General features: G+C 41.0%; 1 long non-coding RNA gene across 3 annotated transcripts in view; it reads right to left on the reverse strand.

Moving 5' to 3' along the window:
- LOC122691470 overlaps positions 1 to 14,767 on the reverse strand; it is a 47,678-nt gene that overhangs the window by 19,631 nt on the left and 13,280 nt on the right. For all 3 annotated transcript variants that reach the window (XR_006340414.1, XR_006340413.1, XR_006340412.1), the window contains exon 3: positions 12,711 to 12,852. This is a non-coding gene — a long non-coding RNA (uncharacterized LOC122691470). The remainder of the gene's footprint in view (positions 1 to 12,710; positions 12,853 to 14,767) is intronic.

Consider the following 14,767-nt stretch of genomic DNA (forward strand, 5'->3'; position numbering starts at 1 on the left):
CACTACAATATTGTAAAGCAATTAGCCTCCAACTAATAAAAATAAAAATAAAAAAATAAAAAAGAAGATGTATATGTAAATATGGAATATTACTCAGCCACTAAAAAGAATGAAATAATGCCATTTGCAGCAACATGGAATGACCTAGAGATTGGCATACTGAATGAAGTCAGACCAAAAAAGAAATACTGTATTTCTCACATGTGGAATCTTAAAAAAAAAAAGAAAAAAAAAAGATAGAAATGAGCTTATTTGGAAAACAGACTCACAGATTTACAGAAGGAAGTTATGGCTGGGGGAGGGGGATAGGGAGTCTGGGACGGCATGTACACACTGCTATATTTAAAATGGGAAACCAACAAGGACATACTGTACAGCGCAGGGATCTCTGCTCAATGTTATGTAACTACCTAAATGGGAAAACAATTTGAAAAAGAATAGATACATGTATAACTGACTTTGCTGTATAACTGAATCACTTCATTGTACACCTGAAACTAACACAACAATATAAACCTTCCAGTAATATTAATACAAAGAAGGACTTGCCTGGTGGTCCACTGGTTAAAAACATGCCTGCCAATGCAGGGAAAATGAATTTGACCCCCAATCCAGGAAAATCCCACGTGCCACTGGGCGGTGAAGCCCTTGTCAACAGCCTGTGCTCCATAACAAAAGAAGCCACTGCAGTGAGAAGCCCCCACACCACAACAACGAGAAGCCCCCACACCACAACAAAGAGAAGCCCCCACACCACAGCGAAGAGAAGCCCCCACACCACAGCGAAGAGAAGCCCCCACACCACAGCGAAGAGAAGCCCCCACACCACAGCTAGAGAGAACCTGTGCACAGCATCTACAGCACAGCCAAGACTAAAGAAACACAATTTTTAAAAACAGATTCCACTCTCCTTTAAAAAAAAATGCAAAGGAAAATATAAAAAGTGGGTCCAGTGAGGAACATACTACATACTGAAAGAGGAAACACCATACACATGATAAAAATATATATAATATTTTGTCAGAACAGAGACCACACAGTCATATCGATAAATGCACACTGACAACTTCCCTATTTCTTAAAAGACACTCTTCCAAATTAACTTAAAGAGCAAAACTCAACTCTACAACATAATAAAGAAACATCTAAAATAAAGTGATTCAAAAAGTAAAAATATAAGGAACAAATTTATTTAAGGAAAATGGAAACAATAGGAAGCAGGTGTTGTAATTCTGATATCAGACTTGATGGAATTGACATCAAAAGCAGTACATAATAAAAAACAACATTTCATGATCAAAAGACCAATTCAGGATAAATGTATATTAGGAATATCTATGTACCACAGCAAGTACTATGATAAAGCAGAATAAAGGAGAAATAAAGATTCAAAAAGAAAACAAATAGAAGACATCAACATACCCAACATACATGCAATACCAGTGTGCAAAAAACACAAGGATGTGGAATATAGAAACTAAACAAACCATATCAATATCTTTAAACTCCCACAACAAATAATTTCATTTTTAAGTGCACATGAAACATTCATGAAAATTGATCACGTGATCGACTCAATGGACATGAATTTGAGCAAACTCCAAGAGATGGTGAGGGACAGGGAAGCCTGGTGTACTGCGATCCATGGGGTCCCAAAGAGAGGGACACAACTTAGAGACTGAACAACAACAAAATTAAGTCTCAAAAAATGTTTCAATATGTTCCATAAAGTAGAAACAATATAAACAATATTCTTTGGTCACAGGATTAAGAGCAGAAATTAAAAACAAAATAAAAAGGTTCTTTCACTTGGTAATTTCAATGCTTTCTAACAAAGTCTTTGGTGAAAGGGGAAATACAAACTAACACAATAAACAAAACAGTCGGAGGAGCCAAGATGGCGGAGGAGTAGGACGGGGAGACCACTTTCTCTCCTACAAATTCATCAAAAGAATAACTGAATGCAGAGCAAACTTCACAAAACAACTTCTGATCGCTAGCTGAGGTCATCAGGCGCCCAGAAAAGCAGACCATTGTCTTCGAAAGGAGGTAGGACAAAATATAAAAGATAAAAAGTGAGACAAAAGAGCTAAGGACGGAGACCCGTCCCGGGAAGGGAGTCTTAGGCGGCCTTGCTTGGGCTAGGGTCCGGGCCTGAGTGCCCTGAGGACAATCGGAGGGAGCTTCTGTGAGGTGCCAACTTGAACTGTGGGAGACCAAAAGAAAGAGAGAAAATTAACCGGCCGGAACACACTGCCGGCCGTTCGCAGAACAAAGGGACGGAGAAAGTCCCGAGAAGAGCTCGCAGGCTGCGGACCGGCCCAGCCCCGCCGGAGGCAGGAGGCAGGGGGGAGGGGAAGGTCGCGGCGAGACACAGGGCGCGGGCACCCGACCTGCGCGGGCGGGGACTGGGGCTAGGGCCGCAGAGGGCGGAAGGCGCGCGCACCCGACTGGCGCCAGCGGAAACTGAGACTGGGTCCGCGGAAGGGAGTGAGTGCGCCACACCTGGGGATAGTGCGCCCATCAAGCCCCTTGCTGCCTGGACCGCTCTGACGGGGAAGGCACAGAGAGCAGGCGCAGCTTTTCCTTCCGCGCTTTTGTGTAACACCCGAGGGCTGGAACCTCGCGCAGCGCGGGGCGCGCTCCATATAGAACAGCCGGGAGCCTGAGCAGCGCAGACGGAGAAAGCAGCGTCAGCCCCTCCCGGCAGCGCCAGCCCGCCCCCGCAGGGCCAGCCCCTCCCCGCAGTGTCAGCCCCGCCCCGCAGCGCCAGCCCCTCCCCGCAGCATCAGCCCCTCCCCGCAGCGCCAGCCCCTCCCCGCAACGCCAGCCCCGCCCCGCAGCGCCAGCCCCTCCCCGCAGCGTCAGCCCCTCCCCGCAGCGTCAGCCCCTCCCCGCAGCGCAACGGAACTAGCTACCTGAATAACAGTCCACCTCCGCCCGCCTGTGTCAGGGCGGAAATGAGGCTCTGAAGAGACCGGCAAACAGAAGTCAAATAAACAAAGGGAACCGCTTCAGAAGGGACTGGTGCAACAGATTAAAATCCCTGTAGAAAACACCGACTTCACCGGAAGGGCCCTGTAGATATCGAGAAGTGTAAGCTGGAACGAGGAGCTATCTGAAACTGAGCCGAACCCACACTGACCGCAACAGCTCCAGAGAAACTCCTAGATATATTTTTACTTTTTTTTTTCTAAGTAAGGAAAAAAAAAAAATTTTTTTTTTCTTTTTATTTTTTTTTTTTATTTTTTCTCTTTTATTTTCCTTTAAAATTCCCTATTACTCCCCCATTACTCCTTAACTTTCATTTTCATAGATTTTTACGATTTTTTTAATTAGGGGGAAAAAAAAATTTTTTTTTTCTTTCTTTCTTTTTTTTTTTTTGTTTTTTTTTGTTTTTTTTTCTTTTTCTTTTTTTTTCTTTTTTCTTTTTTTTCCTTTCCGTTTTCTCTTTTATTTTCTATTTTTCTTTTTCTCTTATTTCTTTTAAAGTCCTCTAGTACTCCTCTACTACTCTTCATTTTCATTTTCACTACACTATAACCTTACAAAAAAAAAAAAAAAGAGAAGCCCTATCTTTAAACCGAAGATTATTCTCTCCCAATCTTGACTCTCTGTTTTCTACCTCAGAACACCTCTATTTCCTCCTTTCCCCTTCTCTTCCCAATCCACTTCTGTGAATCCTTGTAGGTGTCTGAGATACGGAGAACACTCTGGGAACAGACAGCTGTGTAGATCTGTCTCTCTCCTCTTGAGTCCCCCTTTTTCTCCTCCTGCTCATCTCTACCTCCCTCCTCCCTTTTCTCCTGTTCATGTAACTCTGAACCTCTCTGGGTGTCCCTAACGGGGGAGAATCTTTTCGCCATTAACCTAGAAGTTTTATTATCAGTGCTGTATAGTTGGAGAAGTCCTGAGACTACAGGAAGAATAAAACTGAAATCCAGAGGCAGGAAACTTAAGCCCAAAACCTGAGAACACCAGAAAACTCCTGACTACATGGAACTTTAAGTAATAAGTGACCGTCCAAAAGCCTCCATACCTACACTGAAACCAACCACCACCCAAGAGCCAATAAGTTTTAGAGCAAGACATACCACGCAAATTCTCCAGCAACACAGGAACATAGCCCCGAATGTCAACATACAGGCTGCCCAAGGTCACACCTAACACATAGACCCATCTCAAAACTCATTACTGGGCACTCCATTGCTCTCCAAAAAGAAGAAATCAAGTTCCACGCACCAGTACACTGACGCAAGCTTCCCTAACCGGGAAACCTTGACAAGCCAATCGTCTAACCCCACCCACTGGGTAAATCCTCCACAATAAAAAGGAACCACAGACCTCCAGAATACAGAAAGTCCACTCCAGACACAGCAATCTAAACAAGATGAAAAGGCAAAGAAATACCCAACAGGTAAAGGAACGTGAAAAATGCCCACCAAGTCAAACAAAACAGTCAAAACTAAAGACAATACCAGGGCTTCTCTGGTGGTCCAATGGTTAAGAATCCATCTTGCAATGCAAGGGACCCAGTTTGACCCCTGGTCCGGGAAGATCACACACGCCCTCCTGGTCTGGGAAGATCACACACGCCACGGGGCAACTAAGCCCATGCGCCACAATGACCCAGCCGGTGCTCCAGAGCCCCTGAGCCGCAGCTACTGAGTTTCATGTGCCACAACTCCTGAAGCCTGAATGACCTGGAGCCTGTGCTCTGCAACAAGAGAATCCACCCCAATTACCTCAACCAGAGGGTAGCCCCCACTTGCCACAACTAGAGAACACCCAGGCAAAGCAACAAAGATCCAGTACAGCCAAAAATATAAATAAATAAATAGTTAAGGAAATAAATACAATACCAAGTGTTGGAAAAAATATGGAGCAATTGAAACACTTACACAATAAGTGGGGCTGTAAATTGGTTCAACCACTTTAGAATAGTGTCTGGCCATTTATACGAAAGCTAAACACATTCCTCCTTATGACCCAGCAATTTTTCTGACACATACATAGATAAACACACATATACATACATGCAAAAGACATGAGTATATATGTCTATAAGATGACATGTAGGGGCTTTCCTGGTAGCTCAGTGGTAAAGAATCTGCCTGCCAATGCAGGGGACTGATCCCTGGTTTGATCCCTGGTCTGGGAAGATTACACATGCCATGGAGCAACTAAGTCCGTGCTTCACAACTACTCAGCCACCACCCTAGTGCCATGAGCTGCCACTACTGAAGCTCGTGTGCCTCAGAGCACGTGCTCTGCAAAAAAAGAAGCCCCTGCGATAAGAAGACCGCACACTGCAACCAGAGGTAGCCCCTGCTCACTGCAACCAGAGAAAGCCTGCACACAGCAACAAAGACCCAGCACAGCCAAAAAAAAAAAAAATGTTTTTAAGACATGTACTAGAACATTCACAGCTGCTTCAAAATTCATAGCCAAACACTGGAAACAACCTCAACATGTAGGAACAAGAGAAATGATAAAATGCAGTATGAATTTATACACTGAAATATTGTAAAGCAATGACAAGAAAGATGGGTGTACACAACAAAATGACATCACACAGTATTTTCAGTAAAATAAGCTAGCCACAAAGTAGCACATACTTTTAAATACAGTTCAAATTCAAGCAAAACTGGTGTTTTAAGTAAGAAAAAAGACATCCAAACTGGAAAGTAAATAAAACTATCTCTATTCACAGGTGATGTGATCTTTTATGTAGAAAACTCTCAACAGTCCACAAAAATATTTTTAGAATAAATGAATTCAACAAAGTAGCAGGATACAAAGTCAACACTCAAAAATCAGCTGCATTTCTATAAACTAACAATCAGAAAAGGAAATGATGAAAACAATTTCATTTACAACAGCATCAAAAAACAAAATACTTCGGAATTAACCAAGAAGATGAAAGACTTCTACAATGAAAGCAATACCGAGCAAAAAATTTTACTGTACACTTAAGATTAGTGCACCTGATACACATTATTGCATGTTCAACAACCAAAACTATAAGAAAAACAGTCATGAATTGACACTTTATTAAAAAAAAAAGAAAAGAAAGAAATCCAGATGGTCAGAAAAACATAATATGTTCAGCCTCATTAGATATCAAGGAAATGCCAATTAAATCACTACTACAATCCCCACAAGATTAGTTAATACACTATCTGGTTGACTGATCAGTAATTCAGACTGACTAATATACAATCTGTTGGTAATACAAACTGGTGCAACCATTGTGAAAAAACGTGATGTAGCTTTGTGCAGGCATGCTCAGTCATGTTTGACTTTTTCCAAACCCATGGACTGTAGCCAGGACAAAGGCTAACAGAGTTTTCTCAAGAGAATGCACTGGTCATAGCAAACACCCTCTTCCAAAAACACAAGGGACAACTCTACACATGGACATCACCAGATGGCCAACACTGAAATCAGATTAATTATATTCTTTGCAGCCAAAGATGGAGACGCTCTATACAGTCAGCAAAACAAGACCAGGAGCTGACTGTGGCTCCTTATTGCCAAATTCAGACTTAAACTGAAGAAAGTAGGGAAAACCACTAGACCATTCAAATATGGTCTAAATCAAATCCCCTACGATTATACAGTGGAAGTGAGAAAAAGATTCAAGGGATTAGATTTGATAGACAGAGTGCCAGAAGAACTATGGATGGAGGTTCATGACATTGTACAGGAAGCAGTGATTAAGACCATCACCATGGAAAAGAAATGCAAAAAGTCAAAATGGTTGTCTGAGGAGGCCTTATAAATAGCTAAGAAAAGAAGAGACATGAAAGATAAAGGAGAAAAGGAACGATATACCCAACTGAACACAGAGTTCCAAAGAATAGCAAGGAGAGATAAGAAAGCCTTCCTCAGTGATCAATGCAAAGAAATAGAAGAAAACAATAGAATGGCAAAGACTAGAGATCTCTTCAAGAAAACTAGAGATACTAAGGGAACATTTCATGCAAAGATGGGCACAATAAAGGACAGAAATAATATCTTCTGCTTCTGTTAGGTCCATACTAAGAAGAGGTGGCAAGAATACACAGAAGAACTATGCAAAAAAGATCTTCATGACCCAGATAACCACGATGTTGTGATCACTCACCTAGAGCCAGACATCCTGGAGTCCAAGGTCAAGTGGATCTTAGGAAGCATCACTATGAACAAAGCTAGTGGAGGTGATGGAATTCCAGTTGCACTATTTCAAATCCTAAAAGAGGATGCTGTGAAAGTGCTGCACTCAATATGCCAGCAAATTTGGAAAATAGTGGCCACAAGACTGGAAAAGGTCAGTTTTCATTCCAATCCCAAAGAAAGGCAATGCCAAAGAATGATCAAACTAACACACAACTGCACTCATCTCACACACTAGCAAAGTAATGCTCAAAATGCTCCAAGCCAGGCTTCAACATTATGTGAACTGTGAACTTCCAGATGTTCAAGCTGGATTTAGAAAAGGCAGAAGAACCAGAGATCAAATTGCCAACATCTGTTGGGTCACAGAAAAAAGCAAGACAGTTCCAGAAAAACATCTACTTCTGCTTTATTGACTATGCCAAAGCCTTTGACTGTGTGGATCACAACAAACTGTGGAAAATTCTGAAAGAGATAGGAATACCAGACCACCTGACCTGCCTTTTGAGAAATCTGTATGCAGGTCAGGAAGCAACAGTTATAACTGGACATGGAACAACAGACTGGCTCCAAATTGGGAAAGGAGTATGTCAAGGCTGTATACTATCACCCTGCTTATTTAACTTATATGCAGAGTACATCATGCAAAATGCTGGGCTGAATGAAGCACAAGCTGGAATCAAGATTGCTGGGAGAAATATCAATAACCTCAGATATGCAGATGATACCACCCTTACGGCAGAAACCAAAGAGGAACTAAAGAGCCTCCTGATGCAAAGTGAAAGAGGAGCGTGAAAAAGTTGGCTTAAGGGTCAACATTCAAAAAACTAAGACCATGGCAACCGGTCCCATGACTTCATGGCAAATAGATGGGGAAACAATGGAAATAGTGACAGACTCTATTTTGGGGGGCTCCAAAATCACTGCAGATTGTGACTGCAGCCTTGGAATTAAAAGATGCTTCTTGCTCCTTGGAAGAGAAGCTATGACAAACCTAGACAGCATATTAAAAAGCAGAGACATTACTTTGCTGACAAAGGGCTGTCTAGTCAAAGCTATGGTTTTTCCAGTAATCATGTATGGATGTGAGAGTTGGACCATAAAGAAACTGAGCGCTAAAGAATTGATTTTTTTGAACTGTGGTGTTGGAGAAGACTCTTCAGAGTCCCTTGGACTGCAAGGAGATCCAACCAGTCCATCCTAAAGGAGATCAGTCCTGGGTGTTCATTGGAAGGACTGATGCTGAAGCTGAAACTCCAATACTTTGGCCACCTGATGCAAAGAACTGACTCCTTGGAAAAGACCCTAATGCTGGAAAAGATTGAAGGCAGGAGGAGAAGGGGACAACAGGGGATGAGATAGTTGGATGGCATCACTGACTCGATGGACATGAGTTTGAGTAAGCTCCAGGAGTAGGTGGTGGACAGGAAGCCCTGGCGTGCTGCAGTCCACGGGATCGGAAAGAGTCGGACACGACTGAGCGACTGAACTGAACTGTAGCCTACCAGGCTCCTGTCCGTGGAATTTTCCAGTCAAGAATACTGGAGTTAAGTTGGCATTTCCTACTCCAGGGGATCTTCCAGACCTAAGGATTGAACCCGTGTCTCTCACGTCTCCTGCCTTGGCAGGCAAATTCTTTACCACTGCACCACCTACTAAACTAAAATACGTAGTTCTCTCAAAGAACAGTTTGGCTTCTTATCTATTTTGTAATCAAGTCCTCAGTCCAACAGCCACACCCACAGTTCTTTTCTAAGCATTCTTAGGTATGCTATGATTTTTTTCCTGACTTTTGACTTCCATCTCTCTTCCTAATTACAGTAATATTAAGTCAATCATGGATCATAGGCAGAAACTTTTTCATAAAACATTGTTTAATTAAAAGAAATTGAATAGATATCATATCGAAAGTCAAACTTCACTCTGAGACATCTGATAAACTCTGAGGTTTCATGAATGGTTGTGAAGGTCATGTTTTTTACTTGATCCTTGCTAAAAGACTGAGTTTTAACTGGGCTTACCTCTCAAAGCCTTTATAAATTTTATTTGCTGGAAGTTAGGATTAAAAACAATTACACCTCCCAACACTACTGTCCCTTTAAATTTCCTTTCATGCTTTTTCTTTGAAAAATGACAGTCCTGTCTGAGCTCTTCTTTCTTCTTACATCTTCTAAATGAAGCCACCAGTAACCAACACACACAATACTGAAATTCCTTTTTCCTGCCACTTGTCCTAGAGCTACAAATTTACTAAGTACTTGATCTGCATCAAACATACATGATTTTTTTTAAAGTATGTTCCATATAGTAGTTTATCCTTTGAAAAAGTTGATCGGTCTACATTTTATTAAGTCCCACTTACTAAAATACTGGCTAGTAGTATAACAAGAATAACATCAGATGAAAGCAAACTATTCAAATATCAATATACCTCCCATTTCCCAATCCAGATACTATAAGCTTAGGAAATTTAACTACAACTATGAAATATTTTAGACCTCACAATATATCCTCAAACAAAAGCAAATTATCTTACTTTTAGATCTCAAATATAACTCAATCAGATACAGCAGGGCAAAACAAGTCTAGAATTTTAAATGACTAGCTACACTATAGTTTTGTGTAAAATTCAGAGATAGTATAAAGCCTTCTTAATATTTTCAGTGAGGGAACTTATATAACTCCCATCACATTGAATGAAACATCATGAAACCAACTGCATGACATTTTTCATTTGCCTTGCATGTATAATTAAACTCAATAAAATATAAAAATATAAAGAATCTTTCCAGAGCAATAGCAGCTCACCCTCAAACAACTTGACCTACACATGATTTGTCTGGCAAAGTCAACCTATCATTCACAAATCAATCCTCCATTTTTCTCTCCCCATAATACTCCATACACACCAACAACTAGAGAGAAAAAATTCAAGTAATAAAGATTCAGAAGTTCCTGCTACACATTCAGGAAATTAAAATAAAAAACTGATAGTAATCTTAAATATGACACTATTTATAAAATATTCAGGGGGAAAAATAAATAAGAACATATCTTTTCTATCAAGAGACATTCCTGATGACAAAAGGTTTCAGGTGGAAGAGGATATTAGACTATCATTTAAATAGTAATTCCTCATTTCATTTTAAAGGACATAAACCATAACATGTTATATGGTGATGAAATTTAACCACATATTACTTACAGAGTAAAATCTGGCTCATCTAGATCCAGCACCTATAAAATATAAACTGACATGATATGCATATAGCATATTACCTTCCCTGGTCATTTAACTGAGCTCTTGTCCTGTTCTACAGGAAAGAAATTTATTCCAGGTCTCACAGCACTAACTTACAAAGTTTATGTTATTGTTCACAAAAGAACAGTGAACATCACTGAAAATGTCACAGTAAAGAGCTCTGAAAAGCTTCTCTCCATAAAAGCAATGAGAACACTAGCCGAAAAAAAAAAAAGTCAAAATCAACTTTTTTTTCTCAAAATGCTAGAAATTAACCAAAGACTTGCAGCAATCTTGGAAATGATTATTCGAGAAAAAAAAAAAAAAGCTTCATCTTAGTAAGAACAATGAGTTTTGTGACCTTTTAATTTGCTCTATGCCCATCTGCCTGGGCTTCCCAGGTGGCTCAGAGGTAAAGAATCCACCTGCCAATGCCTGGTGAGCTACAGTCCATGGGGTCTCAAAAGAGTCAAACACGAGTTAGCGTCTAAACAACAACAAATGCCCATCTGCCCATCACCCAGTCCACAGGAGTCCTGAAAAACAATGGCCACAATCAAGTCTAGCAGTTCTGGGAGTTCCCAGAAAAAGGTCATTATTGGACACGAAAGATTTCACATAAAAGGCAGTCATTATGTGAACTTACTCAGAGCTCACTAGTACAAAAAGTATTTTCCACCAAAACAATCTATCAAAACCAGAAGCAATTGAACATAACTCTTAAAACTCAACGAAACAAAACCCATTAACAGGCAAAATATCTGAACAGGTGTCTCACCAAAGAAGATATACAGATGGCAAAAAGCATATGAAAAGATGTTCAACATCCTAATGCATTAGGGAATCGCAATTAGAAGTCAGTACACACCTATAAGAATGCCAGAAATCCAAAACACTGATCATGACAAATGCAGGTGTGGACGTCGAGCAAGAGGAACTTTCATTCATTGCTGGCAGAAATGCAAAAAGGTACAGCGACTTTGGAAGATATTTTGGCCTTTTTACCTCTTTTTACAAAACTAAAATACACTTACTATAAAACCCAGCAATTGTGCTCCTTGGTATTGAATATTTACCCAAAAGAACTGAAAACACATCCAAACAAAAACCTCCCATGGGTGCTTACAGCAGCTTGATTCGTAAGTGCCAAAACTTAGGAGCTAGCAAGAAACCCTTCAGCAGATGGAATGATGAACTATGGGACATGAAATACTATTGTATAGTACAATGAGATACTATTCAAGGCTAAAATGAAATGAGCTGTCACGCTATGAAAAGATACATTGAAACCTTAAGTGCATATTACTAAGTGAAAGAAACCAATATGAAAAGGCTAAATACTATATGCTTTCAACCATATGATATTCTGCACGGGCAAAACTATGCAGACAATAAACAGATCAGAAGTTGTAGAGGTTGGGGGCGGGGTGGGAGGCATGAATCTGCAGAGCACAGAGGATTTGGGGCAGTGAAACTATTCTGTATGGTACTAAAATGGTGAAGGCATGTCACTATCCTTGTCAAAACCCATGACATGTGAAACACCAAGTGTGAACAAACTGTAAACTATGGGTTCTGAGTGATAAAGATGTATCAGTGCAGGGTCATCAGTCATAACAAACGCACTCCGGGTGCAGGATGCTGACAGCGGCTGAGGCTGCGCACATGTGGGCAGACGGGGCACATGGGAACTGTGTGTGTTCCGATCAGGTAATGTTACCAAACAGTTAAGGAAGAAACAGCACTAACCCTTCACAGGCTTTTTTTTTTTTTTTAATAAAGAGAAAGAAACATTTTCCACTTCACTGTATGACACCAACACCACCAAAATCACACAAAGCCACTACAGGGGAAAAGAAAATTAGACATTAACATTCTTATCAAAACATTACGACATCTGATTAGGATATCAGCAACATAAAAATAATTATTGTAATAATGATTACATTACTTCTTCATCATGATGAAGAAGTTTATTCTAGCTCTGCAAAGTAGGTTCCACAGGTAAAAATCAATGTAATTCTCCACCCACCAGACGGGCAACCCACAACCTGGAGCACAGTCACATCACAATCCTCCCAGTGTAGTGAAGGTGCTGGGCCCCACATCCGGATTCCCAGCCTGGGGTCTGGCAAAGGGACTAGGAATCCCCAGGGAATCTGACTCTGAAGGGCAGCGGGACTTGACTGCAGGACTTTCACAGGACTGGGAGTAAGAGTCTCCACTCCGGAAGGGCACACACAAAATCCTGTGTGTACCAGGGCCCAGGGGAAAGCAGCAGGGGCCCCACAAGAGGCTGAACCAGACCTACCTGCTAGTGCTGGAGGGTCTCCTGCGGAGGCGTGGGTTGGCAGTGGCTCGCTGTGGGATGGGGGCACCAGTAGCTACAGTCCCGGGAGGTGCCCTTGGCATGAACCCTCCTTGAGGTCATGAGACAGGACTCTATAAAACTCCTAGAGGAGAACATAGGAAGAGCTCTGGTGTAAACTGCAGCAATGCCTTTTTCAATCCCTCTCCCAGAATAATGGAAATAAAAACAAAAATAGACAAATGCAACCTAACTAAACTCAAAAGCTTTTGCACAGCAAAGGAAACAGTAAACAAAACAAAAAGACAACCCTCAGATTGGGAGAAAACATTCGCAAATGATGTGACTGACAAGAGGTCAGTCTCTAAAATCCACAAACAGTTCATGAAACTTAACATCATCAAAACAAACAACCCTATCAAAAAATGGGCAGGACATTGGGGTACATGTGTCTTTTTCAATTTTGGTTTCCTCAGGGTATATGCCTAGTAGTGGGATTTCTGAGTCATATGGTAGTTTTATTCCTAGTTTTTTAAGGAATCTCTATATTGTCTTCCATAGTGACTGTATCAATTTACACTCCCAGCAACAGTGCAAGAGGGTTCTCTTTAGTCCACACCCTCTCCAGCATTTGTTTGTAGATTTTTTGATGATGGCCATTCTGACCAGCGTAAGGTGATATGCTGAACAGCTTTTCATGTGTTTATTAGCCATCTGTATGTCTTCTTTGGAAAAATGTCTGTTTAGGTCTTCCGCCCACTTTTTGATGGTTGTTTGTTTTTCTGGTACTGAGTTGAATGAGCTGCTTGCATACTTTAGAAATTAATCCTTTGTCAGTTGTTTCATTTGCTATGTACCCACTGTTCATTGCAGCACTATTTACAATAGTTAGAACATGGAAGCAACCTAGATGTCCATTAACAGATGAATGGATAAAGAAGTTGTGGTACATATACACAGTGGAATATTACTCAGCCATAAAAAGGAACAACTGTGAGTCAGTTCTAATGAGGTGGATGAACAAAGAGCCTATTACATGAAGTAAGTCAGAAAGAGAAAAACAAATACTGTATATTATTGTATATTAATGCATATATATGGAATCTACAGAGACAATACTGATGAACCTATCTGCAGGGTAGCAGTGGAGATGCAGACATAAAAAAAACAGAAAATAAACTGGTGGTGCGGGAGGAAGGAGAGGGCGGGATGTATGGTGAGAGCAACATGGAAACATACACTGCCCTATGTAGGATAGACAGCCAATGGGAATTTGTTGCATGACTCAGAGAACTCAAACTGGAGCTCTGTGGCAACCTAGAGGGGTGGGATGGGAAGGGAGGTAGCAGGGAGGTTCAAAAGGGAGGGGACGTGTGTACACTGATGGCTGATTCACGTTGATGCTTGGCAGAAACCAATACAGTATTGTAAAGCAACTATCCTTCAACAAAAAATAAATATTTTTAAAAATTGGCAGAAGACCTAAACAGACATTTCTCCAAAGATGACACAGAGATGGCCAAAAGGCACAAGAAAAGATGTCCAATATCACTAATTATTAGAGAAATGCAACTCAAAACTGCAGTGAGGTTACCACCTCACACCAGTCAAAATGGCCATCATTTAAAAAAAAAAAAATCCGCAAACGATAAATGCTGGAGAGGGTGTGGAGAGAAGGGAATCCTCCTACACTGTTGGGAGGAATGTAAACTGGTACAACCACTATGGAAAACAGTATGGAGGTGCCCTAAAAACTAAAAATAGAGCTACCATATGACCCTACAATCCTACTCCTGGGCATGTATCCAGACAAAGACATGACCCAAAAGGACATATGCACCCCAGTGTTCACTGCAGCACTGTTTACAACAGCCAAGACGTGGAAGCAACCTGAATGTCCACTGACGGAGGAAAGGAAAAAGATGTAGGACATACATACAATGGAACATTACTCATCCATTAAAAAGAATGAATTAAGGCCATCTGCAGCAACATGGATGGGCCTAGAGATTGTCATACTGAGTGAAGTATGTCAGACAGAGAAGAAGAAGTATCATAGG

The sequence above is a fragment of the Cervus elaphus genome, chromosome 4 (genome assembly GCF_910594005.1).
Source record: "Cervus elaphus chromosome 4, mCerEla1.1, whole genome shotgun sequence".
Lineage (NCBI taxonomy): Eukaryota > Metazoa > Chordata > Mammalia > Artiodactyla > Cervidae > Cervus > Cervus elaphus.